Source organism: Halichoerus grypus, chromosome 1 (genome assembly GCF_964656455.1).
Source record: "Halichoerus grypus chromosome 1, mHalGry1.hap1.1, whole genome shotgun sequence".
NCBI lineage: Eukaryota > Metazoa > Chordata > Mammalia > Carnivora > Phocidae > Halichoerus > Halichoerus grypus.
This window is the reverse complement of record NC_135712.1, coordinates 13,604,876-13,631,322: the sequence shown is the minus strand read 5'-3', so window position 1 is coordinate 13,631,322 and position 26,447 is coordinate 13,604,876. Positions and strand designations below refer to the sequence as shown.

At 43.5% G+C, this 26,447-nt stretch overlaps 1 long non-coding RNA gene across 2 annotated transcripts in view; it reads left to right on the top strand.

The window, feature by feature from the left end:
- Positions 1 to 10,697: 10,697 nt before the first annotated feature.
- Positions 10,698 to 26,447, top strand: part of LOC144382895 (uncharacterized) — a 42,266-nt gene continuing 26,516 nt past the window's right edge. For both annotated transcript variants that reach the window (XR_013450485.1, XR_013450495.1), the window contains exons 1-2: positions 10,698 to 10,782; positions 20,226 to 20,289. This is a non-coding gene — a long non-coding RNA (uncharacterized LOC144382895). The remainder of the gene's footprint in view (positions 10,783 to 20,225; positions 20,290 to 26,447) is intronic.

Here is a 26,447-nt window from a genome sequence, read left to right as displayed (position 1 = left end):
GACACTCGCCTGAGTATGAAGCTGCCATCGGGTGATAAGCAGATTGTCCAAGAGAAACTGAACTAGATCTGCTGAATGAAACCAACCCTGAAGCCTGCACTTCTGGTCTTGGGGTTTTGAAAGCCAATCCATTTCCTTATTGTTTAAGTTTGAGTTGGGTTTTCTGTTCTCAGTGATTAAAAAGATCCGAATTGATCCAATATAGAATCTTCTGTGTTTATAACTCCTAATGGCATGCTCCAGAATTGATATTCTTTTATAATAATCACTACTGTCCTGCAAGATGGGGGTGGCTGAAATCTGGACTAAGAGGGCAATATAAAAAATGTGAATATTGATAGGAAAGGAAGTAAATATTGATTGAAGGAAGATTGAGATGTATAGTTTTTATAATGAAAGAGATAAGCTTTAGTTACCCAAAATTTGAAGGGTATTGACAATTCAGTTCCAAGTAATATAAATAAATGAGGCACCCTTAAGCATTTAGAAAACACTTATGAAAGGAAAATAAGAAACCTACTTATGCCTTACCATACCCGTTCTCTCCCACTGAGCTACTTTATTATTACGAGTCATTGGAAAGTCCAGGGAACTGGTTTGTAATATGACCTTAGGCAGGTGAATTTGGTCCTTTGAATCTTAGATTTCTAGTCTGCAAAAACAATTGTTAGTATCAAATTAATTCATATAGGTGAAAAATTGTTATAGAGCAAAGGGCAGTGAAAAGGCAGGTTTTATGGTTGTCTGGATCCTGGAGGGCTGTTAGGTCACACTCTTCATCCATGAATGTTAGTTCTAGTATACATACTTCATTTCATATTTTGGTTGCTGATTTGTATATTTGAAAAAGGTAGCAGGTCTATTGGTGTGTGTTGTATATCCCGGTGCTTCCTAATTGATATTCTCTCTCTGTTTTTGTTAGATAACGGAAGGTTGATAATAACTAATATTTTGGGAGGGTAAACAGAAGGAATGAAGCACTTTCAAATGCCTAATCACATTTCAGTGGTGCAGGAACTCTGTGGAGTTGGGAGGGAGGGCAGTGTTATGATCAAAACTTTCTGAGAAGAAAACTGGTACTTGGAGAAGTGTGCAGACTAGTTTGGCCAGTTACTCGGGAAAGGAGAATTTTAATTCTGTCTTCTGATAATATTTCTATGATGATTAGCTGTGTGACCTTGGGCAAGGGACGTAGCCTCTTCATGCCTTAGTTTCCTTATCTGGAACAGGCCCAGTGCAGGGTTGTTTTTTTTTTTTTTTTAAGATTTTATTTATTTATTTGACAGAGACACAGCGAGAGAGGGAACACAAGCAGGGGGAGTGGGAGAGGGAGAAGCAGGCTTCCCGCTGAGCGGGGAGCCCGATATAGGGCTTGATCCCAGGACCCCGGGATCATGACCTGAGCCGAAGGCAGACGCTTAACAACTGAGCCACCCAGGCGCCCCCCACTGCAGGTTTTTATAAATAAAGTTTTATTGGAACACAACCAGGCCAGTTCATTTGCATATCACCAATGGCAGCTTTCAAGCTACAGTGACAGAGGTGGGTAGTTCAGCAGAGACAGTATGGCTCAGAAAGCCTAAAATATTTATTATCTGACCCTTTACATAAAACATTTGCCAACCCCTGTTTTAGATACATATTTTTTTAGAGACACACTTAAAGTGTTAAAAGTCTTTGAGAGAGGAAATCTCACACATTTTAAATAAAAAAAAAAAAGTAAATATTTCCTTTTTGTTCCAATTGGATTACAAATATAAATGATTCCCACAAAACTTCACCCACCTTTCCTATATCACAGATAAGCGGCAATTATTATTATTATCATTATCATCAATCTGTTATTATTATATCAAGTACAGATTGTCATTGTCCAGCTCATGCCTGCCAAGAAGCTTGTGGATTCAGGTCTTCTATATTTGGGGAGGCTTATATCCCTCCTTAAACATGTCTTATGATCAGAGGCTCTCCCTTGAGATCAAAGGAGTGATTCATTTCCCCCTGAGATCAGATCAAAGCCAGAGTGTGGGCTAGGTCTCCTGCCCCCCCACCCCTCACTTCACTCATACTTCCTGGAGCAGAGCAGTTCCCAAGTTTGATCCTGGGCTATACCAGTCAGCTTTCTGCTCTCTCATGATTGCAGCCACCCCCTTCGTCTTGGGTATTGGTCTTCTCAATCTGTGCTTAGAAGAGCTTCAACAAGAATTGGGATGGATCAGGCCAAATCCCTTCTGATTTTTCCCCTGGGAAAATAGTTTGGGGCACGTGACATGTGTCTCTTGCATAAACAGACCCACTATAAGTGCCTGGCATGTGGTTGTATCGTTGTGTATTTTTAATGTTCCAATGTTTCATGGTTTAAAGTGATCTATTAGACAGTGGCTGCAGGAAAATCATCCCACGCTGGTTCTTTTAGTTGAATTGCTTTTCACAGATCATTTTCAGCAATTTGTCTTTAAAGCTTCTTAAATTTATCTTGGTATTCTGCAGTACCTGCGACTCTGAGAATCTGCCTCCCCTAAACATAATTCCTATCATTCTGTAACACAATGACATCGCTTCATAAATCTTTAATGTATGTTACTAATCAGATTGACAGATTTTGTACTTATTATCTGTGACATTTTCATTGACTTCTTTTGCAAAGTGACATTATTGCCATCCCAGCCTGGGGAAGATTTAATACCTGATCTTTTTTTTTTTTTTTTAAGATTTTATTTATTTGTCAGAGAGAGAGAGACAGAGCACAAGCAGGGGGAGAGCAGAGGCAGAAGGAGAAGCAGGCTCCCCGCTGAGCAAGGAGCCCGATGTGGGACTCGATCCCAGGACCCCGGGACCACGACCTGAGCCGAAGGCAGCCGTCCAACTGATTGAGCCACCCAGGCGTCCCAAATACCTGATCTTTCCTCCATCCATCTATCAGAAGATAGATGCAAAGTTTCCCCCTCTCCCCATGCAAAGTTTAAATTCAAAGATTTTTCTTTTTAACCTATTTCCTTGTGTATTTTTCTCTAATCACTACTTTGGTAAAGAAATGCTTTTACCTGAAGGACAGTAGCTGTCCCAATCCCTGTCTGCATTCTGATATATTGAGATAGTTTATGGGCTTTTATAACAAACTTTTAAGGAAGTATCCAAAAATACTGCTAATGATAAAGGACCATTGTTTTATTATTTTCTTATAAATATTATTTATAATGTCCCTATTAGAAGCATTTTAAATTGTTTCCAAGGTGCCTCTATCTAAAGTTTAATATTTATGGAGATTTAAAACTTTAAAGCCCATTTGTAAAAAAGACTATAATGTATTTTTCTTTTCTTTTTTAAGATTTTATTTATTTATTTGACAGGGAGAGAGAGAGCACAAGCGGGGGAGCGGCAGGCAGAGAGAGAGGGAGAAGCAGGCTCCCTACTGAGCTGAGAGCCTGACATGGGGCTCAATCCCAGGACCCCGGGATCATGACGTGAGCCTAAGGCAGTCACTTAACCGAAAGAGCCACCCAGACGCTCCTATAATGTATTTTTCATATCTTGAAAGCACTGATCTTCAATTTTCACAACAAATTGTTAAGTTTGAAATACTAATTTATTTCCTAATCCAAAGGCAGTGGAGACCCAGATCTGAATAGAGCAGAGTCCCTACCCTCATGGAGTTCATAATTTCACGTGAGAGTCTGACAAGTTTTAAAAAAATTAGCAAAATGGGAAGTGCTAAAGAAGCTACTGTTCCGGGTGAGTTCTATAGGTTTTACTGGAGCATGTGTGATGACATCATCAGGGAGGGCTTCCTGGAAGAGGTGAACCAGGTCCTAAAGGAAGCATAGGATGTTGCTGGATTGGGACAGGTATCCCAGGATAAAGGAACAGGTTGTGCAAAGTAAAATAATTCTGTTTGGGTAATCTCCAGCAGGTCCACATGAACACAGACTAACTCTGCACTCATATGTGCTTAACACACTTTCTCTGGGAGATGTAGCAAGGTCTAGAACAGGTTTCAGGGCCAAGAAAGAAAACAAGGACCTCTGATATAAAAAAGCAAGTGTAGTGGAAGATAAAAGAAGTTTAGAGCAATGAATTATAATTATGTAGGTAATTATTTAGAATAACACTTCTTTATGGTCCCTATCTTGATTCTTAACTGGGCAATCATATTTTTTTTCCTGATTTTCTTTTACAGTTCTCTTGAGTAAGACTCTTAGCGTACAGGTCTACAGACTGAAGGAAACAAGCCAAGGAGAACATTTCTTCCTTTCTTTTTGGGTTAAGTCTAATTTTAGGAAGCAGCGAAACAGATACTTAATAAAAACGGATGTTTCTAAGCAGATCGTGTGTGTGTGTGTGTGTGTGCGTGAACTTTTTTTCTCCAGGTCTTATGCAATATTGAAAAAATTGAGTGAGCAAATTAAGGCTTTTTTCTTTCAGTGATTTTGTTTTTATATCTAAAACACACCTGTGAAAGGTTGGTTTCTACTCGCACTCCCAGAACCAGGAGACTGGCTTAAAGACACTGTAATGTAGTGATTATAAGCAAAGACTCTGGAGCCAGGCTGCCTGGGTTCAAATCCTGACACTACTACTTATTAAATCTATAAATTGGGGAACATTACTCAGTTTTATCATCTGTAAAATGAAGGTAATAGTAATAGTGCCAACCTCATGAGAGTTTTTTTTTTTTTTAAAGATTTTATTGATTTAGGGGGTGCCTGGGTGGCTCAGTCATTAAGCATCTGCCTTCGGCTCGGGTCATGATCTCAGGGTTCTGGGATCGAGCCCCACATCGGGCTCCCTGCTCCGCGGGAAGCCTGCTTCTCCCTCTTCCACTCCCCCTGCTTGTGTTCCCTCTCTCACTGTGTCTCTCTCTGTCAAATAAATACATAAAAATTCTTAAAAAAAAAAAAAGATTTTATTGATTTATTTGACAGAAAGAGAGAGAGAGTGAGAGAGTGTGTAGGTGCACCCACGTGCATGAACGGGGGAGGGGCAGAGGGAGAAGGAGAAGCAGGCTCTCGGCTGAGCAGGGAGCCCAATGCAGAGTTTGATCCCAGGACCCTGGGATCATGATCTGAGCCGAGGGCAGACGCTTAACCAACTGAGCCACCCAGGCGCCTCCTCATGAGAGTTTTTATGAGGATCTACGGGTAGACATACATAGATGCTCAGAAGAGTACCTGGAGCATCATGGGAACGAACCTGAGTGTTGGCCAGCCCAATCTATCAGGTGGCAACCAGGGACATACGCCCTGACACCAAGAAGTTTGTCTTCAGTGCTCTCTCTCTTCCTTCTGTTTTACTCACTGTGCAGTGCCCCACCCCCCATCCTCACCCCAGTCAGCTCCCGGGGCTCTGATTTAGCTTGCTTAGAGGGACAATGACCTGCTCAGGGTCAGTCACTGGTAGCAATGAGATACACAGTTGACCCTACAACAACACGGGGGTTAGGGGTGCTGACCCCCACACAGTCGAAAATCCATGCATAGCTTTTGACTCCCCCCAAACTTAACTACTAATAGCCTATTGTTGACCAGAAGCCTGACTGATAACATAAATAGTGGAGTAACACATAGTTTGTATGTTATATGTATTATATACTGCATCCTTACAATAAACAGGAGAAAATCCTAAGAAAGAGAAAATACACTTAAAGTACTGTACTGTATTTATCGAAAAAAATCTGCATGTAAGTGGGCCTGTGCAGTTCAAACCCACGTTGTTCAAGGGTCAACTGTATTGTATTTAAAGTTTGATTTCTTATTCCTAATTGAACTTGATTAAGAATAAGAAAACCTGGGGTCTATTTCCCATCACTGCTTCCTAGCTATGTGTCTTTAGGGAAATCTAAAAATTCTATGATCCTCGGGTTTCTCATTCTCAAAGTTGGGATGACAATACTTGACCTGGTCTCACCTGGTCATTATGAGGGTCACAAAAGATAGGGCTTATGGAACTCTTGTAAACTGTAAAGTGCAAACAGGATTGCTTCCATTAAGCCAAAGAAAAGAAAAAAGATGAATAGTATTAGCTTTTCTTACCCTTAATGTAACATCTAGTAACTGCAGTACAATGTTGAATAGGAATCTCATCTTATCTATGACGTTTATGGGAGGGATTTATATCTGACACATATTTAGGTTACTAACACACTTTACCGGGTTTAAAGCATTTCTTTTCCTGGGTTGCTATCATGAATAGGTGTTGAATTTCAGCAAATGCCTTTAAAGCATCTGTTAATACAATCATATTGCTTTTCTACTTTCATCTCTTTAATAGATTCTTAATATTGAAACATCTTTACATTCCTAGAATGACCATTTTGTGTTATCCCTTTAATACACTTCTGGATATGGAATTTTGCATCTTTGTTTTTAAGTAAATGTACATATATGTGTTTGGATAGAGAGATAGAGATAAAGATATATAGGTCAGGGTTCTGTATTATATTGAAACTATAAAATGATTTAGATGGGCTTTCTGTTTTTACTTAGGCTCTGAGATAGTTTATAAGAATTAGCTCTTCACTAAAGGTCTGGTAGAATCTACCTTCTGGAAAGCCCTCTGGACTTGATGCTTATTTTTTTTTTAAGTAGGCTCCACACCCAGCATGGAGCCCAACATGGGGCTTGAACTCACAACCCTGAGATCAAAACCTGAGCTGAGATCAAGAGTCGGATGCTTAACCAACTGAGACACCCAGGTCCCCCCTCCTATGGTTAAGATTCTATTCAAGTTTCCTACTTTTCCTTGAATGAATTTTTATAACAAATATTTTCCTAGGAAATTAGTCACTTCATCTAGTGATTTTCAAAATGCTTGCCATAAAGGTTCTTACAATTTTTATAATTTTTTAATTTATATTCTTACAATTTTCGACTTACGATTTTGTCCTCTTTCTTTTGACAGGTATGACAAAGGTTTGTCTTTCCATCAGTTCTTCCAAAGAACCAGTTTAACTTGTCAATTCTATTGACTTTTTGTGTTCTATTTTTATTAATTTCTACTTTTATCTTCCTTGATTTCTCCCTTCAACTTTCTTTAGATTTATTTTCTCTCTCCCCCTCCCCATCTCTGCCCTCAGCTTCTTGAGTTGAAAGCTTGGTTGACTCATATATTTTTAACCCTTCTGGTTTTCTACCCTAAGCATTTAAGGCTATCTATTTTTCTTCTGAATGCTGCCTCAGCATAGCCCATGGGCTTTGATATGTATGCAGGGCTCTTAATGTGATTCTAAATAGTTTGTCATTTCTGGTTTTATTTTCTTTCAAGCCTATGACTCATGAGTCATGTAAAATACCCAAGAGAATAGATTTTTATTGGTTACCCTTTTGCTATTATTTTCCAGTGTTATTCCATTATAGCTCATGAGTATGTCCTGGCAGAGTTTTCCTTCTGGGAATTTGTTGTGAGTGTCTTTGTGACCTAATACACCAGGAGAATGTCTCATGAGTTTGAAAACAGTGTATAATCTCTGTTGGATGCAAAGTTATTTCTCTCCATATATCTATTATTAGGTCATAATTGTTGATTTTATTAGCCAGGACTTATGGAGCCTTATTCCTTTCTGTAATACTTGATCAGCCAATTATTTAAAGCCACCACTTACCCCGACTTATTTCACTTAGTATTGTACTCTTTAGCTCCATCCATGTTGTTGCAAATGGCAAGATTTCATTCTTTTTTATGGCTGAATAATATTCCATTATTACTGGAATATCATATTCCATCTCTTATGGAATCACCTCTTATATAATCAACATTTATATGTATCCACATTATATATATAACATTATTATTATTATATATAATATAGATATAATATAATATTATTATATATGTAATCAACATTATATATATCACCTCTTCTTTATATATATAATCAACATTTTATATATATATATGTGTATATATATATATACACATATATATATGTCACCTCTTCCATATTCATTCATCTATGGGTGGACACTTAGGCTGCTTCCATAGTTTGGCTACAATAAATAATGTTGCTACAAACATAGGGGTTCGTATAACCTTTTGAATTAGTGTTTTCATATTCTTTGGGTAAATACCCAGTAGTGTGATTACTGGATCATAGGGTAGTTCTATTTTTAACTTTTTGAGGAAACTTCATGCTGTTTTTTTAAAGATTTTTAAAATTTTATTTATTTTTAATTGTTTTGTAGTTTCAAGTTTTTATTTACATTCCAGTTAGTTGAAGTATAGTGTAAGAGTAGTTTTTCTCTGCACTGTTTTCCACAGTGGCTATAAAATAAGTCAGTCAGAGAAAGACAACTACCATATGATTTCACTCACATGTGGAATGTAAGAAACCAAACAAATGAGCAAAGGAAAAATAAAGAGAGACACAAGCCAAGAAACAGACTCTTAACTCTGGAGAACACACTGATGATCACCAGAGGGGAGGTGGCTGGGGGATGGGTGAAACAGTTGATGGGGATTAAGGAGTGTACTTGTCCTGGGTGACATATGGAATTGTTGAATCACTATATCATATGCCTGAAACTAATATAACACTGTATGTTAACTATGCTGGAATTAAAATAAAAACTTAATTTAAAAAAATAGTCACCATTGTGAGAACTCATCGGTGTCTGCTTGTATTTCTATCAGGGTTTGCTTTGTATATTTTGAGGCTAAGATATTAGGTGCATCAAGGTTTGTGACACATTTGGTAGGTTGTACTTTTGTAATTATGATATATTCCTTTCGGTGCTTTTCATTTTGAATTTTACTTTGTGTGAAATGAATAGTGTTAATATGTACCTGGCATACTTTTCTCAATCTCTTTCCATGTCTTTATATTTGACTTCCCTGGGTTATTTTCATTAGGTGTTATGATTACTGGTATGGTCAGCCTCCTTTCTGGCTGCAGCAGAGATGGCCAGTCAACCACCAAAAAGTCATGCTCCCCCCTCCCTAGTGTGGAAAGTGACTGCCCAGTCAAAACATGATGTCCGGGTACAGTCATATGATTAGTTCTCAGCAATGGAAGCTGAGCAGCAGTGATAGGAATCACCAAGGACTATTATTTTCTCTGCTTTGACTGGATGCTCACTTAACGGGAGATGATTTTGCAGGTAAGTGGAGGAAACAGAGGGAAGGAAGGTGCTTCTGTTTGTTGATTAATTCTGAGCCCTCAAAGAGCCAGGGGAGACCAGAGATATCTAAGTCATTGCTATAGTCTGAATGGTCGTGTCCCCTCAAATTCATATGTTGAAGTCATAATCCTCAAGGTGGTGGTATCAGGGGATGGGACTTGGGGAGGTGATTAGATCATGGAATTACTACCCTTATGAAAGGGGCCCTAGAGAGCTGCCTCACCCCTCTGCCATGTGAGGGGCCCAGCAAGAAGATGGCTGCCTGGTGAACCAGGAAGTGGGTTCTCACCAGACACGGAATCAGCCAGCGCCTTGATCTTGGACCTCCCAGCCTCTCCAAGTATAAGAAATAAATTTCTATTGTTTCTATTGTTTATGAGACACTCAGTAGATTGTATTTTGTTATAGCAGATGAAGACAGCCATGTTGGTGATGCAAATGACCTGCTTGACGTTTGTCATCTATGACTTAAGTTATAACTTCAGTTCCCTGAGGCCCACCTAGTTTACTGTGGTCCCCTAAAGCTCAGCTTTGGTAAACACTTCATTAATACGTATTGTATGAAGGAATGAAGTTCTGGTCATCTCCTGCACATTTGCTTTCTGGTGACCGCCTCAATGGATTCTTTTGATAAGTGAATCTCTGCTTAAACTAGGCCAACATCCTTCTCAATAAGAAACCAGGCCAATGAATCTGGGAGTGGCACCATAGGAAAAGTGTCTCCCATTTGTGTCTTCCAGTCCTGTGTTGGGCAGTGGGTAGCTGGGAAGTCTGCAAAATATTAATAGAAAGAAGTTGTATATATTAATAACAATGAGGACCTACATTGTCAGGCACTGAGCTGGGTGCTTCTCACACATTCCCCCATTTCATCCTCACAATGGCTGCCATGTAGGTGTTATGTATTCTCCCTATTTTACAGATGAGCCAACTGAGGCTTGGTGTGGTAAGTATGTAGCAAAATTGGAATTCCAATCTGTGGCTTCCTAACTTCCTTCTTTCCCCTTCCTTCCCTCCCATCCATCCTTCCTTCCTTTCTTCCTTCCTTCCTTCCATCCATCCTTCCTTTCTTCTACTGTACCTCATCGAAAGAATTCAGCAGCCTAAGGTTCATGGCTCTTTTGCTTGATTTTGGTAAGTCATTTAATTGTGCTGAGCCTCAGTCCCCTCATTTGTAGAATGGGGATATGACGATACCGACTTTCATCTCCTCTCAGATTGTTGCAAAGAGCAAATAAAAGGATGAAGCTGATGCTAGCGTTTTGCAAACCACCGAACTCTACAAATATCGATGATTTTATGGTAACTTGGGGAGGCTTGCATCAGACTTCGAACTTGCTTGGTTTGAGGGTATGGCTTCTCACAGGCAACCCCTCCATTATTCAGAGTAGAACTCATGCTGTGTCACATGAGAGCCTATTTTCTTCTTGTATTTCCTTCTATTTTCAGTGTTCAACTTTCTCCTCAGCGTTGTTTGTAGGTGAGCAAATCTTAACCGGGTTTCTGTTCCTCAAATCAGTTTCTTCATTTGCATTAGGGGGAAGGGTAGTCCAAGCTGTCCTTATTACTGCCCAGCCTTTCATAGATCTTTGCCGAGAGGAACCTTGGTTGGTTGTCACGAGCCCCGGATGGAGCTGAGCCCCCACACTTGGCAGCCGTGCGACCTCGGGTGAGTTTTTCACCTTCCTGCTTCTCAAGCTCCCCATCTACAAAGTGAAGGGTGGGGCTCTTTCCCTAAGGACCCCCTTGCTGTATGGCTTCAGAATGATTGCAAAGAGTCCGAAGCAGAAGTGAACACTTACTTTAAATGTCTGCACCTCGGCAACGGGGCTGCAGTGGAATCTTGATTTAGTTGTGTTTGGATAATTTTCCTTTCTCTTTTTGCTTGAGCGCTTCCTACTCCAAATATTTGTTTATTGCAGCTATCCTCCCCCCTTTTTGCTCTACCAATGCGGGTGAGATGCAAATGTGCCTTTCGCCGTGTCACTGTCTCGCCTGGGCCTCCAATTGACAGAAGGCAGAACAGTTGTGGGAGCTGGAGTGGCAGGGAGCAGGGTTCGGGGGCAGGAAGTGTGAGTCAACACGCAAGGAAACCAAGGCAAACAGCTGGAAGGCAGGGGTAGAAAATTTGAATCTCGCAGGAGGACTGCGAAATGGGTTCCGTTTCTGGGACTCCAGAGTGAGGAGAGCTGACCTGAGTGTGGCCGGGCTAGCGGTGCATTAAAAAAAAAAATCAGATCATGTTATTCCACTGCTTAAAACTGTTCAATGGATTACCATCTCACTTAAAAACAAAAGAATCTGAAAATCTCTGTCCTTTGACTGACAAAGGCTCCGTGGCCTAAGCTTTGCTGTTTCTTCTTCTCATTTTCCACCACTCTTTTCCTTGCTCCCTGTGGGCCACAGCACTAGTTTCTTAGCGTCCCTTAGTGCCTTCCTGCCTCAGGACCTTTGCACTTGCTGTTCCTTCTGCCTGGAACATCCTCCTCCTTTATCCAAGCAGCCATGTTACCTTCTCAGAGGCCTTCCCACACCACCCAAACTGAAGGAGCCAGCCTCACTCCAGGCTTTCTTCGTCCCCCTTGTTCAGATGTATTTTTCTTTGTAGCCCTTACCACCACTTGACCTTCTCTCACAAAAGGGGCTGTTTGATGTCCGCCCCCTCCACTGGCATATGAGCCCCTCAAGGACCAGGGGCGTTGTGAAGTTCTCCATAGTGTCCCCAGCACACAGTTCAGTGCCTGACATAACTGTAGAAGGAATGAGTGCATGAGGGAATGAGTGAATGAATGGAGAGATGGATGGGTGAAGGCTTATTGGAATTGTAAGCTTTGGGACCTGCTTCTGGTTCTTCAGACTCTCCTTCTGTCATCTTGGTCCTTGGCTTCCTATTTCCACACCTGTCTAAGTTCTACTCTCTTCTGTTTGTTTGTTTGTTTGTTTTTTGCTTAGCCACAGTTTCAGTGAGAAATGTCCCTGCCCTATCCTGGTTCCATGGCCCCTGGCTGGTCAAGCAGAGGCCTTGAGGGGAAGTAGAGCAGTGCAAGAGGAGACCGAGGCTCAGGACCCAGGGGCAGAATTTCTTCCCGCAGAGAGAATGCTGTAGCTAAAGGTCAGCCACACCCCTGCAGGAGAACACCCATCACTAGCCGGGGTTACCGGGGCCTTGCTGGCGTGGTTCTGCATATCAGAGACAGAACATGAACTGATGGACTCTTCAACAAGCCCGCTGCCCTGGGGCTGGTTTGAGGCTTCACACATAGTGGACCAGGCACCCAGGACCAGGGGAAAGGATTCAGCGCCAGGCCTCAGGCTGGATCCCAGCCCTCACTTTTTACCACAAAGCTTATAAAGGTGTGACCCTCATGGATCAGCTGCGATATGCTGTTGTCTTCAGACAAGACAGTCTAAATAACCGAAAATAATTTCAAAACGACTCAGATTTGTTTCCATCTGTTTCTCGAACACCTGGAAACCCATAATCACCTACCAGGAGCTCTTGAAATCCTGCTTGTCTCTGTCCCATTCACCGAAAGGTACAGCACAGGTGCTGTTCTCAAAAAAACCTCACCCAAAAGACTTCTCCCATCCCTGCCCCGTCCCCTGCACACCTCTCGTTTTTCTTCTCCTCTCTCTATATCCTCCCAGGTCTCTATCCCAACAGATTCTCCTTGCAGGGAGGAGGAAGGAAAGAGATGGGAATTTTCCTTAGTGATTACAGACATGGGGTAGAGTCAAAGCCCTGGTTCCCTCGCCTGCCAAGTAGCAGTAACAGCAAAGTCCACGTCTCAAAGTGTGGAAGGATCAATGCAGCTAATGGACAGGGAAGAGAGTTTTCTCTTCCCTAGCAGAGAAACAGTTTTCTGTGCATTTTCCTTCCTCTCTGCTGGGGTTGTCCCCAGGTCACTCAGGAGCACGAACAGATTCCTGGATGAGAGAAACATCTGGATGCTTGCTCCAACGAGCAGATGCAGCTGGGGGCTGGGAGCAGGAAGAAGTGGCAGCAGAGAGTGTGTAGGATGCAAGGGGCAGGTGTGGAGGGAGCGGGGTCCCTAGAGCAGAGGGGACACGCTGGGATCGACGTGTGGGCTCCCCAAAGTCTAACAATGGTGGACAACCGTGGACACTCCTTGTGTGAAAAGAGGTGGGCGAGGCAGAAAGAAAATCTTGCCCTTGACCAAGGTCAAGCTGAACTGAGGGACTGATCTCTGAGCTGGGGTGACTAGACACAGCCACAGTGACCCTCATGTGTGATGCAAAGGCTGTGATTTACCCTTGGCCCGAGGATCAGTGTTTGTTGTTTTTCTTTTCTGTTGGTAAACTTCAGCTTTATCGTTGTACGTGCTCCCAGGAAGGGGCATCCATTGACTTACAGGACCCTTCTGTGACTTTCTGGAGAGGTCACCCCTGGGCTGACATCACAGGTGTTCCTGATTCAAGGTTGTCGTCTGTGACCTTGAGGAAGGAGATGGGAACAGCAAGGCTTTCAGCCTGATGGGAGAATCCTTGTGAGCCTCTGCAGAAATGGGGTGGGAGCTGCGTTAAGTATCCCACCTGGGCACAGGTGCAGGAAACAGGTTCATCTCCCTTCACAGGGCAGGGGAGGACGAGAAGGGCTCCTCCTGGATTGGTCCAGAGCCCTGTTGTCCAAATAAAGGCAGTAGGCTATTGGTCTTAGCATCAGCTCTTACCATCAGGATGCACAACGGCTAACCATCCACATTTGCTTCCACGCCCCCTTTTTTTGATATAAGAAATAAAACATTGCCAATAGAAAGGAAGTCCCCCTGGTTCTTCCTCAGTCCCTACATCCTCTCCTTCTTCTAAGATTATCTCTGCTGTAAATTTGATGAGTGTGCTCTCGCCCATTAACAAATATATATTACACATCTCTAAGTGTATCTACCTTTAAATATATTTTCCATGAACAAAATATAACATTAGTTTATGTGTTTATAAAAGAGATGATACTCTACTAAATATTCATTTAGAAACTTATTTTAAGCCAATCAGAGAAAGACAATTATCATATGGTTTCACTCATATGTGGAATATAAGGAATAGCGCGGAGGATCATAGGGGAGGGGAGGGAAAACTGAATGGGAAGAAATCAGAGAGAGAGAGACAAACCGTGAGAGGCTCTTGACTCGAGGAAACAAACGGAGGGTTGTGGAAAGGGAGGTTGAGGGCAGATGGGGTAACGGGGATGGGCATTAAGGAGGGTACGTGATGTGATGAGCACTGGGTGTTATATGCAACTAATGAATCATTGAACAATACATCAAAAACTAATGATAGGAGGCCTGGGTGTCTCAGTCAGTTAAGCATCTGCCTTCGGCTCAGCTCATGATCCCAGCGTCCTGGGATCAAGTCCCACATCGGGCTCCTTGCTCAACTGGGAGCCTGCTTCTCCTTCTGCCTGCCACTCCCCCTCCTTGTGCTCTCTCTCTCTCTCTGACAAATAAATAAATAAAATCTTTTAAAAAATTAAAAAATAACTAATGCTGTACTATATGTTGGCTAATTTAATTTAAATTAAAAAAATTTGCATTCTCCACAGGGAAAAAAAACCATTTTTTTCTGCTTTACATTATATTTCTGAGAACTGGCCACCCCCCTCCCCGATCTAATTAGTAATGTCTATCCATGGCTGTAGGGAATTCTATCCTATGGATATATCACATTTTATTTATCCATTCCTCTACTGATGTTTTGATGTTGAGATTGGTTTTTGGATAGACATCCACCTGCTGCAGTGAACCTCTTGGTCCAGCTGTCCTCATGCTTGTGGGAGAGAGGGTCCTGTAATCACATTCCTCGGTATTCATTTTTGCTCTGCAGTTGTTCACAAATTAGAGACTTGCTGCTGCTCCAAGCATCCCAATTAGGCTGTGTGAGAACACCTACTTGCACCAGCCCTCTACGTTTGGACTCCCAGTGATGGAGATGGGAGGGGCGGGGGTGGGGTAGGGGGCCTGGGGGCTGGCCAGGCTTGAATGGAGACGTGTGACCTCTCAGGAAACCTGCCTACCTCCCCAGGACTGTCCTGTTTAGGCAAAGGAAACCAATGGTTTGGGAAAAGTCCTGTTGATACAAAACCAACCAGTATATTTTTTATTTTTATTTAATTTTTAAAAAGGTTTTATTTACTTCTTTGACACAGAGAGCGAGAGGGGGAGCACAAGCAGGGGGAGCTGCAGAGAGAGAGGGAGAAGCAGACTCCCCGCTAAGCAGGGAGCCTGACGTGGGGCTTGATCCCAGGACCCTGGGATCATGACCTGAGTCGAAGGCAGACACTTAACCAAATGAGCCACTCAGGTGCCCCAAAACCAACCAGTTTAAAATTTAGTTAAGATTCATGCTATAGCTGGGAAACACCATTTGAGCCAATCACGTTCAACCTGCTTCCACCCTAATGCGTGCATAACCTGTTCTTACTTAAGAGCACCACTCAACATTTATATCTGGTTTTATAGGTGCCAAGGGCCCTTTGCCATTAATTAATTATGTCACATAATAATTCTGTTGTGCAGATAATGATGCCCGATTTATACTTGAGGAGGATGACGTTCGAAGATGCAAAGGACCTTGCCCGGGGCCAGATTCTTTGAGCAGAGCCCAGGACATATGTTAGAATTCCCAGTTTTTAACTATGTATTTGATTTTCTGTAAGCTGTGTAGACTTCTAGGTCCATTCTAAGGGTCATGAGCATATTGGTGGATACCAACTCATACATAAAAGAGAGAGTATAGGGTTCTGCCCCCAAAGAAGCCTGTTCCTTGCTGGGTCCACAGGTCTTCGCAGGGATGCACCTGTTGATGTCCTCTGCTCTTTTTTTTTTTTTTTTTTTTTTTTTAAGTAGGCATGCCCAGCATGGAGCCCAATGCAGGGCTTGAACTCATGACCCTGAGATCGAAACCTAAGCTGAGATCAAGAGCCAGACACAACCAACTGAGCCGCCCAGGAGCCCCAATGTCCTCTGCTTTCTTATCCATCTTAGCTGGTGAGGGGTTTTCTCTGTCACTAGTGAACAGATCTCCCTTAACATAGCCTTTGCCTGGTCAGTACTTACCGCTCAAAAGTTTCCAGGGTAAGTGATGTGAAGAAAGGAACTTGAATATGTAATTAGGGGGCCAGTGAGTTTGATCATTTCAGAAAACAATTTGGGAGGTCTTAGAAAAGCTGGAGGTAAACTGCCATCTAGAATCTGTTGCACCAGTGTGACAGGTGACATGCCCTTGGCAGCATATGTGTTAGAACAACAACAACAAAAAAATGGGAATCACTTCAAATGTTCTCTAACCAGGGAATGGGTAGAAAAGGATGTGTTCAAGGGAATATGGCACTAAAGATCAGTGAAGACGAATAAACTAGAACCAGTGCATCATCGTGGGTGAATCTCTGGAACGTGAAGTTGAACAAGAAAAGAAAGTCACAGAAAAATAAGCACAGTATGATTGCATCTAGATAATGTTCAGAAAGCAGCAAACTACGTGGTGTATGTAGAGGAACATACAAATGTAGTTAAACTAGGAAGGCAAAGCGAGAAATACAAGTGCCCAAATCAGACTGGTAGTTCCCTCTGATGGGGAGGGAAGGAGACAGACTGGGGAGGGGACTATGAGGGTTTGTACTGCATTGGTGAAGGTCAATTTCTTTAGCTGGGTAGTGGGTCCATAAGGTGCATCTACTACACACACACATACACACACCTACATATATACATATGTCCTTTATTTTGCATGAAATATTTAGTAATACAAAAATATACAGTCTACCTTAAAAGAAAAAAGATTATTTATTTGAGAGAGAGAGTGAGAGAGCGAGCATGAGCAGGAGGAGCAGAAGGCGATGGAGAGAAGCAGACTCCGCTAAGTGCGGGAGCCCGATGTGGGGCTCGATCACATGACCCTGAGATCAGGGCCTGAGCTGAAATCAAGGGTCCGACGCTTAACTGACTGAGCCAACCAGGCACCCCTATAGTTGACCTTTGAACAATGCTGGGGTTAGGGGCACTGATCCCCTGCACAGTCGAAAATCCAGTATAACTTTTTTGGGGGGGTGGATAGAGATTTATTTATTTATTTGAGAGAGAGAGAGAGAGTGAGTGAGGGGGGAGGGGCAGAGGGAGAGACTCTCAAGCAGACTTTCTGCAGAGTGTAGAACCCGAAGTGAGGCTTGGCTCTGGGTTGGATCTCACAACCCTGAGATCATGACCTGAGCCGAAACTAAGAGTCAGATGCCCAACTATGAGGCCACCCAGGCGCCCCAATCCAGTATAACTTTTGACTCCCCTGAGACCTAACAACTAACAGCCTACTGTGGACCAAAAGACTCATCGGTAACATAAACCATTCATGAACACATATTTTGTGTGTTCTATGGATTATATACTGTTTTCCTCCAATAAAGTAAGCTAGAGGAAGGAGAAGGTCATTAAAAGAAAAAGGAAGAGAAAACACATTTATGGTACTATTTTGTTATTTATCGAAAAAAAAAAATCTGTGTATAAGTGAACCTGTGCGGTTCCAACCTGTGTTGTTCAAAGGTCAGCTGTACAAATGAAAAAACTTCTATGGGACTCTATCTTTCTGGTAGCACTTACATTGCTCCATCCAACTTAAAGGCCCTTCACCGTCTGGCCTCCAGCTCTGTAATATTAGGGGACAATAACATCACTTTGTGCCAGGAACTGCCCTAAGTGCTTTATAAATATATTACTGTATCTGATCCTAACAACAGCTTAACTACATATTATGTGTGAGCAAACAGGCCCTGCTCAAGTTCATGCGGCTAGTAGATGGCAGAGGTAATACTTGAACCTAGATGGTCTGATGTAAGAGTCGAAACATTATTCATTTCCCACCTGCTTTCCCGTCCCCTCTGGCTGCACCATTCATCTCACTATTTCAGGCACATTCCCAACTTTCCTGCACTTGCCTTCTTGTGGCTGGTACTCTGATTACAATGGTCTTTCCCAAGTATATGCCCTACAACCCCAGGACCATGAAACCCACCGTTTAAAAAGAGAGAGAGAGAGAGTGTGTGCCGTGATCAAATAAACCAAGCAATGGGCGCCTGGGTGGCTCAGTTGGTTAAGCGACTGCCTTCGGCTCAGGTCATGATCCTGGAGTCCCTGGATCAAGTCCCGCATCGGGCTCCCTGCTCGGCAGGGAGCCTGCTTCTCCCTCTGACCCTCCCCCCCTCATGTGCTCTCTCTCTCTCATTCTCTCTGACTCAAATAAATAAATAAAATCTTAAAAAAAAAAAAAATAAACCAAGCAAATTTTGAAGAGTAAAACCCACTCGCAGAGAATTGCAACGGTTCTCAGCTATTAGACAATCTAAGATGTCCTGGAGTAAAGAAACCTGATTAATTTTGCTCAGCCCAGCAATTCCCAAACTTATTTGACCACAGAACCTCTCCCCACCAGTCACAATATTTGCTATTTCACTGAACCAGTGCTCCAAGGAACCCACTTTGGGAAACAGTGAAGAGCCTTTATCTATTCTTCCCTCCTCTTCACCTGTCTTCATTCATTCCCTTCTCTGAAACTCCAGTCCTTCTAGTTTGTATGGAGCCACTTAGATCTGATTTATAAACTGATGTACGTAAATCCAATCTTGTTTAAGGATTTCTCTTGAGGGCTAGACTTTTATTCCTCAGTGGGGTGTTAAATTCTTTGCGGGCAGGGATGAAATCTTGGGCTCTTCCTCTGCCTCTCTTGGCTACCAACTGTGACTACAGTGCTGGGGACTCGGTAAATTCTCAAAACACGGAGACAGGAGGCGGTGATCTGAGCATCTAAGGAAGAATACCAAAGGCTTTACCGCAAGAATTGGGCATTTGGAGCCGTGTGTTCAGAGGTTTCTGGATACATCCAGTCTCGCTGGAGATGGTATAGAGAACACAGCAGACGCCTGTTTCTCAAACTGGGACCCGGGGAGGGATGGCATCAATGTTCCTCAATGATGGGTCTACTGGATTACGGGCGGTTTGATTCTGCACTGTGTGGAACTTTCCTGAATGTTGCTGGATGTTTAGCATCCCCCCTGGTTCCTGGCCCTAAATGTCAGTACCCACCGTCAGTCATTGTACCAGTCAAAAATGCATTTTCAAATGTCCCCCTGTTGGGTGGTACTGCTCTTAGTTGCTACTCAGATATCACCCGTCTAAGGTTAGCATGAGCTCTAGGCTGAGGGGCAGCTATGAGCCCGGGTCTATAAGCCAGTCGACATTAGGAGTAAGGAGACGGAGTGTAGAGAAGTAGGCCTGAGAAGTACAAAGTATTTATTGTTGTTTTGTTATTGATAAAAATGGAACTTCTTTTCCAAATCTTCTGTGTAATAAGTTCATACAGCGGTTCCTCTTTTCTCCCAGACATCTCGTCTCTCTTTTCCTTCCTTCCTCTCAATTTTGTCCTGTTTTCTCGTTTCCATTCTCACCACCCTAGCTGAGGCCCTGGTGATTTTCTTTCATGATGCTCATAGCTGGCCACTCTTTGTCCTGCTCCTTCCCTCCTCTGACTACCCTACACACACCTTCCAAAGCCTCCTTTATTTTATTTTATTTTTTTTGTGGGGTGCTTTTTATAACATATAATGTATTATTTGTTTCAGGGGTACAGGGCTGTGATTCATCAGTCTTACACAATTCACAGCGCTCACCATAGCACATGCCCTCCCCAATGTCCATCACCCAGCCACCCCTTCCCTCCCAACCCCCACCACACCAGCAACCCTCAGTTTGTTTCCTGAGATTAAGAGTCTCTTATGGTTTATCTCCCTCTCCGGCTTTGTCTTGTTTCATTTTTCCCTCCCTTCCCCTATGATCCTCTGTCCAAAGCCTCCTTTAAAGCTCACCCCTGCTCATGTAGGTCACTGGCCGCTTAATGAGCCTTCTGGGGTCCCCATTGAAGGCCAAACTTGGTTTCAGCAGGTGCTGAAGACCCACAGCCAACCCTCCTGGGATATTCCTGCAGCTTTATGTCCCAGCTCTAGAGTCTAGAATTCTCTTGGTTTCACGATATTCTCTCTGTCTGGCAAACTCCTCATGCTTGTTTCTACCACCTCTGTGTTGTTAAGGACCAATTCGTTCCCTTCCCTTTTAGACCTCTACCTCCTTTTCGGGTCCGTTCAGCTGCTATTCTCTCCACGAATGGGTCCAGCATACTGGTAAGTATGACCAGATTGTGCAACCATTTTTTGGAAATATCCAATTACTGAAGGTCGGTCTCAAACATAAAAGCGCTTTGTTTCTCATTCAGTGTTGCTTTTCTCGAACAATAAACTGTTGGGTTCTCTAATATGGAGCTATTATCAGTTATGACACATTAAACCATTCTAAAAAGTGTTGATGGTCAGCATGTGGGATTTCTATCCCAGGAACATTTTACAAAAATTAAAGAGAACTCGGATGCAATCCTTCTATCATGCTCACCTGAAAAAATCTCGGTTGATGGATAAACCCAGTCTGAACAGCAGAGGGCTCTTATGTACATAACAAAAATTTGAACTGCTTTTGCAGAGCGTCATAAGCCCAGGTGGTACGAAGCATACGTCGTCATCTGTGCGCCTCTGCAGGTAAACGTTTCAACAGGTGTAATTCCTGTGCTCCTGGCCTCCATCACCCATGCCTTTCTGTTCCCTAGTGGTGTTGAAAGGAGCAAAATGGGGCAGAGACAGCCTGTGGGGAAGTGTTGCGGCAATTCTAAGGAGATACACATGCGAAATACGGTTATGAACCAGTCAAACTAGAAGTAATAACGACCTCATGAGATTGCTGTGAGCTTGATGAGTTAGGGGCCCTGTGAGCTGTTAGATGCTGCATGTATGTGTGTTGACGCCCCCCTTGCATGGGGGTGCTCCGCCCTTCCTCCAGGCCTGGCCCCTCTCTAGAACTTCAGCAGGTCTGCATCTCTAACGTCCTACGTGAAGTTCCTCCCCGATGTGGAACAATCATTTCATAATTAATGAAACTGAAACAGAATGCTCGATCTGCTCCCTACTCCACTTCTAACAACACAAAACGAAGCAAACCCCATCACTCCAGCCCTGGTCTTCCTTACTTCCATAAGTGGCACCGGTATTCACCCAGCGGCTCAGGCCAAAAAATCAAACCCTTGATTCTGCTTTTTCCTATTCTTCTAATCCAAGAAGGTCCTGCCTACTCCCCTTCTGAGACTCTGCCCTTCTCTCTCCATCCTCTCTGCTAGCAGTCTAGCAGGAGTCCCCGTGATTGCTGGCCTGGATTTCTGCCAGGGGCCTCCATCATGGTCTCCCTGCTCCCTCTCTCGTCCTTTTCAGCCTATTCCTCAAACACTGCCAGTGTTCTTTTAAAACAAATCACGTCAGGGCCACTCCCTTGCTTAATCCCCTACTTTCCCTTAAGGCTTCTTCGCTGCACTTAAAACAAAAGCCAAGACCCTTTCCTGGCTTTGTAAGACCCACCTGATCACACCCTTCCTGCATCTGCAGACTCATCTTTCACATACATGCTCCATGCCGCCACCTTCTTTCCATGCCGTGGACACTGCACACGTGGCCTCCCCGTCTTCTCATGGCTGGTTCCTTTGATGCATCTGATTCTCAGCTTAAATACCATCTCCTCCAGGAAGCCACCCCTGATCCCCCAATCAAAAATAGTGAGCCAGCCACTCTCTTTCACCCACCCTACTTCAACTCTGTGAAATACTCACCATTGGCTGGTATTACCTACAAAGCACAGCACGTCCTTTATAAAGCATGTATATTTAAATCCCAACTACTGACATAATTCTATTAACCGTATCCACGCAAAAGCATATGCTGTTTTATAACAGAGATGTCATCCACAACCCCTTAGTATTGTCGTCCGCTCAGAGATGCAGTGACTTCAGAATCTGGGGGGAAATCCATGCAAAACACGGCTGCAAATGAGTTACTTAGGGAAGCTAAGGGATACTGACAGTGACGTCACCAATGTTGAACAGCAGTATGGCATCGTTCATGTGTTCATCCCTTTAGTTATTTATCAGCAAACATTTACTGAGCATCTATGCTCTGCCAGTTGTTGAGGAGGTCATGATAATTAGGGCCAGTCTCCCTGCATCGGTTTCTCACCCCCCCCACCCCTGCCCCCTCTTCCTTTTGTTAAAACTCAGGACGTGGAACCATAAAATCCTCTAAGCCCATTCCTAAATGCATGCTTTGGTTTTGGGGGGAGGCTGCTGCATATACTAGGCAGGTGCAATGATCGTGGTAATGATCTCCAGGGACAATTTAACCAATACATGGTCCTACACTTGATCTTAGCCAAAAGGCCGAGAAGCGATCCAATACATGGTCCTGGCGAAGTGCTATAACCAGCCATTTAAGGAGTGAATCCAAGATAGTCTGAGAAGACTTAACCAAGGCCATACGTGCCACTGGCAGTCTCCTGGGAAATTCATGAGGCACATAAGCCTCACCCTCTCACTTTCAGACATCCTATTCCTGACTCAAGTGTGTCTGCCTTCTGGCTGCTTAGAGACAAGCCTCCCCAACTACAGCGACTCCCTCCCCCCATACCTTTTCTCCAATGCCACCCCTCTGTCCCCCCATTCAGTGAAAACTCCCAAGTATTTGGAGTAATGTTTGATTCACATGTGTGAATGACCAATAGCCTTCACTTACCAGGTTGTAGTTTTCCTTTGAAAGAGAACCTTAATGAAACTCTGAATAGAACTCTTGTTCCTATTTAGGAAAATTTGTTGAATCAATACTTTAGAGCAGGGTGTCAGTGGCCTCTCCATTTCTTTCTTGGCTGTGTTACTTTGGGCAAGTGGCATAACCTCTCTGTGCCTCAGTTTCCTCACATTTAGATGGGGGTCATAAAAGTACCTGCCCCATAGATTAAATTAATGAATGCATGTAAAGCATTTGTAGTAAAGCCAGGCATAGGGAAATGCTACATATGTATTAGGTATGACTGCCGCCAACACCACCACCATCACCATCACCATCACCATTACCACCATCACTATCACCACCACCATCATCATCATCACCACCAGCACCATCACCACCATTGCCACCACGACCATCACCACCATCACCACCACTATCACCATCATCACGGCCACCATTACCACCATCATCATCACTACCACCACCACCACCACCATCACCTCCACCATCACCATCACCCCCTACCACCACCATCACTACCGTCACCACCACCATCATGACCATCACCACCATCAACATCATCACCACCATCATCACCACCACCATCACCATCATCATGGCCACCATTACCACCATCATCATCACCACCACCAGCACCATCACCACCATCACCATGACCACCACCATCACCACCATCACTATCACCACCACCATCATCATCATCACCACCAGCACCATCACCACAATTGCCACCACGACCATCACCACCATCACCACCACCATCACCATCATCATGGCCACCATTACCACCATCACTATCACCACCACCATCATCATCACCACCATCAGCACCATCACCACCATCGCCACCAGCACCATCACCACCATCACCACCACCACCACGACCATAACCACCACCATCACCATTACCACCATCACTGTCACCACGACCATCATCATCACCAGCACCAACACCATCACCACCATCGCCACCAGCACCATCACCACCATCACCACCACCATCACCATTACCACCATCACTATCACCACCACCACCACCATGACCATCACCACCATCACCACCACCATCACCATCATCACAGCCACCATTACCACCACCATCATCATCACTACTGCCACCACCACCACCATCACCTCCACCATCACCATCACCATCACCCCTCTACCACCACCATCACCACCACCACCAGCACCATCACCACCATCACCACCACCATCACCACCATCATCATCATCACCACCATAACCTCCACCATCACCATCACCCCCCTACCGCCACCATTGCCACCACCACCAGCACCATCACCACCACCATCATGACCATCACCATCACTACCACCACCATCACCACTACCACCACCACCACCACCACCATCATGACCATCACCACCATCACCTCCACCATCACCATCAACGCCCCACCACCCCCATCACCATCCCCATCAACATCACCATCACCATCATCACTGTCATCCCCAGTTGCAACCACAGCATTGTTGTTTTTCCTCCATTATTGGAAGATCTCAGGGCAGCAACGTGACTCTGCTCCTTTTCCCTCAGTAAATTCAATCTCAGACGAGTTTGCTGCTTGCTAATGTCACCAGAGGGCAGACTATGCATAGAAGGAAAATGTGGTCAAAGTTAATAAATACAAGACTTTTATTCAATTCTTGAATTTGGGAGCTGCCTGTGTATAAATTCCTCCAGACAGCTCCTTAAACCATGCTCTATGGATCTCCTAAGCAGTTCTATTTTTTTTCTATTTCTTTGTCACAGGAAGTCGCTCTCGTTCAGTGAAGTATATATGGCTTTGAATATTTGAACCCAATGTTTTCCTCTTTGCTCTAAACTCTGAAATGTTCTGTGAAATGTAGGAAAATAGAGCTTGGTATGTCCGTTGCATTTTTTTTTTTTTTTTTTTTTTTTACTGCTAGAAAGCTATTTTGATTTTAGGCTCCACTCATAGGAGAAAGAAGGTTTACGTTTCTGGCCTGCCTACATGTGGCACATGGGCCATCCTTCCCTCCCATCCTTGCCCATGGAAGGCACTGCTGATGGATTGTTCTGTTTGTCCTTGCTGAGTTCAAAGGTCGCTTTAGATGCTCTCTCAACACAGCCCTTCAGCCACCTTCCAGGGGCCAATGGCACTTGAGATAAAACCAACTTGGCATCCCTGAGATGTTCTACTTCACGCTTCTCCCATCACTCCCCATTCCAAGTACAGGGTTGGGGCCTCCTATTTTAAGGAACATATTTATGCAGTGATGCTTAATCGGGCGGTTCCACTGGAGTGTTTTGGAGATCTGTGAAGCGTGTTTTTTGGTGGTGTTTATTTTTTTCTATTATCAACTCCTCCAGTTTTGTGTGTGTGTGGTAAAATATACACGACATGCAATTTACTATTTTCACCATTGTTAAGTGACAGTTCAGTGGCATTCACATTATTGAGCTTTTCCCAAAACATTTCATCATCTCGAACTGAAGCTCTATATCCATTACACATTAACTCCCTGTTCTACTTCCACAGACCTTGGTAATCACCATTCGACTTTACGTTTCTATGAATGTGACTACTTTAGACAGCTCACGTAAGTGGAATCATACAGTATTTGCCATTTTGTGAATGGCTTATTTCCCTTAACGTAATCTCTTTGAGGTTTACCCATGTTGTAGCATGTGTCAGAATTTCCTTCCTTTTTAAGCCGGAACAATATTCCATTGTATGTATGCACCATATTTTGTTTATCCATTCATCTGTTGCTGGACACCTGGGTTGTTTCCACTTTCTGGTTATTATTAATGATGCTGCTATAAACATGGCTGTACAAGGATCTGAGACTCTACTTTCAATTCTTTTGGGTATATACTCAGATTTAGAATTGCTGGAAATATAGTACTTCTATGTTTAGTATTTTTTGGTTTGTTTTTTTTTTAGAGAGCAAGAGTGCCCTCGTGTGGGGTGGGGGAGGGGAAGGGGCCAAGGAGCGGGAGAGCGAATCTTAAGTAGGCTCCATACTCAGAGGAAAGCCTAACAGAGGACTCAATCTCATGACCCCGAGATCATGATCTGAGCCAAAATCAAAGTGGGACACTTAACCGACTGAGCCACACAGGCGTCCCACTATGTTTAGTTTTTTAAGGAACCGCCCTACCACGTTCCATAGCAGCTATACCATTCTACATGCCCACCAGCAAAGCACAAGGGTTCCAGTTTCTCCAAGTCTTTGTGGGACAGTTTTTGGAGTCACAATAATTGCAGGTGGGAGCCTGGATTGCTAGTCATCCTACAGTGCGTGGAGTTTTCTCTCACAATGAGGACTTGGCCCCCAGCCTGCATTACTTTTGAATGTCTTGCTGGTCATTCATGTAAGTGAAACACGTGTTGATAGTGATCTAATCCTCGACCCGAACTCCACTCTATATTTTACTCTTTTTATGCACTTTTAATATGTAATGAACCCAGTTGGGTAACAACCATATAAATTGAAACAACATTGCATTCTGTTTTGTGGGAACATTGCCAATGGCAACACTGCTCATGGGACTTGAGCTGCCAATGCAACACCCCCATTTTAGTCTGCAGTTGTAATCGTCCTGTTCCTGGAGTTTTCCATGGAAGGCAAGTACCTGAATACCTACTGATGTCTTCTATTGTAGCCACACAC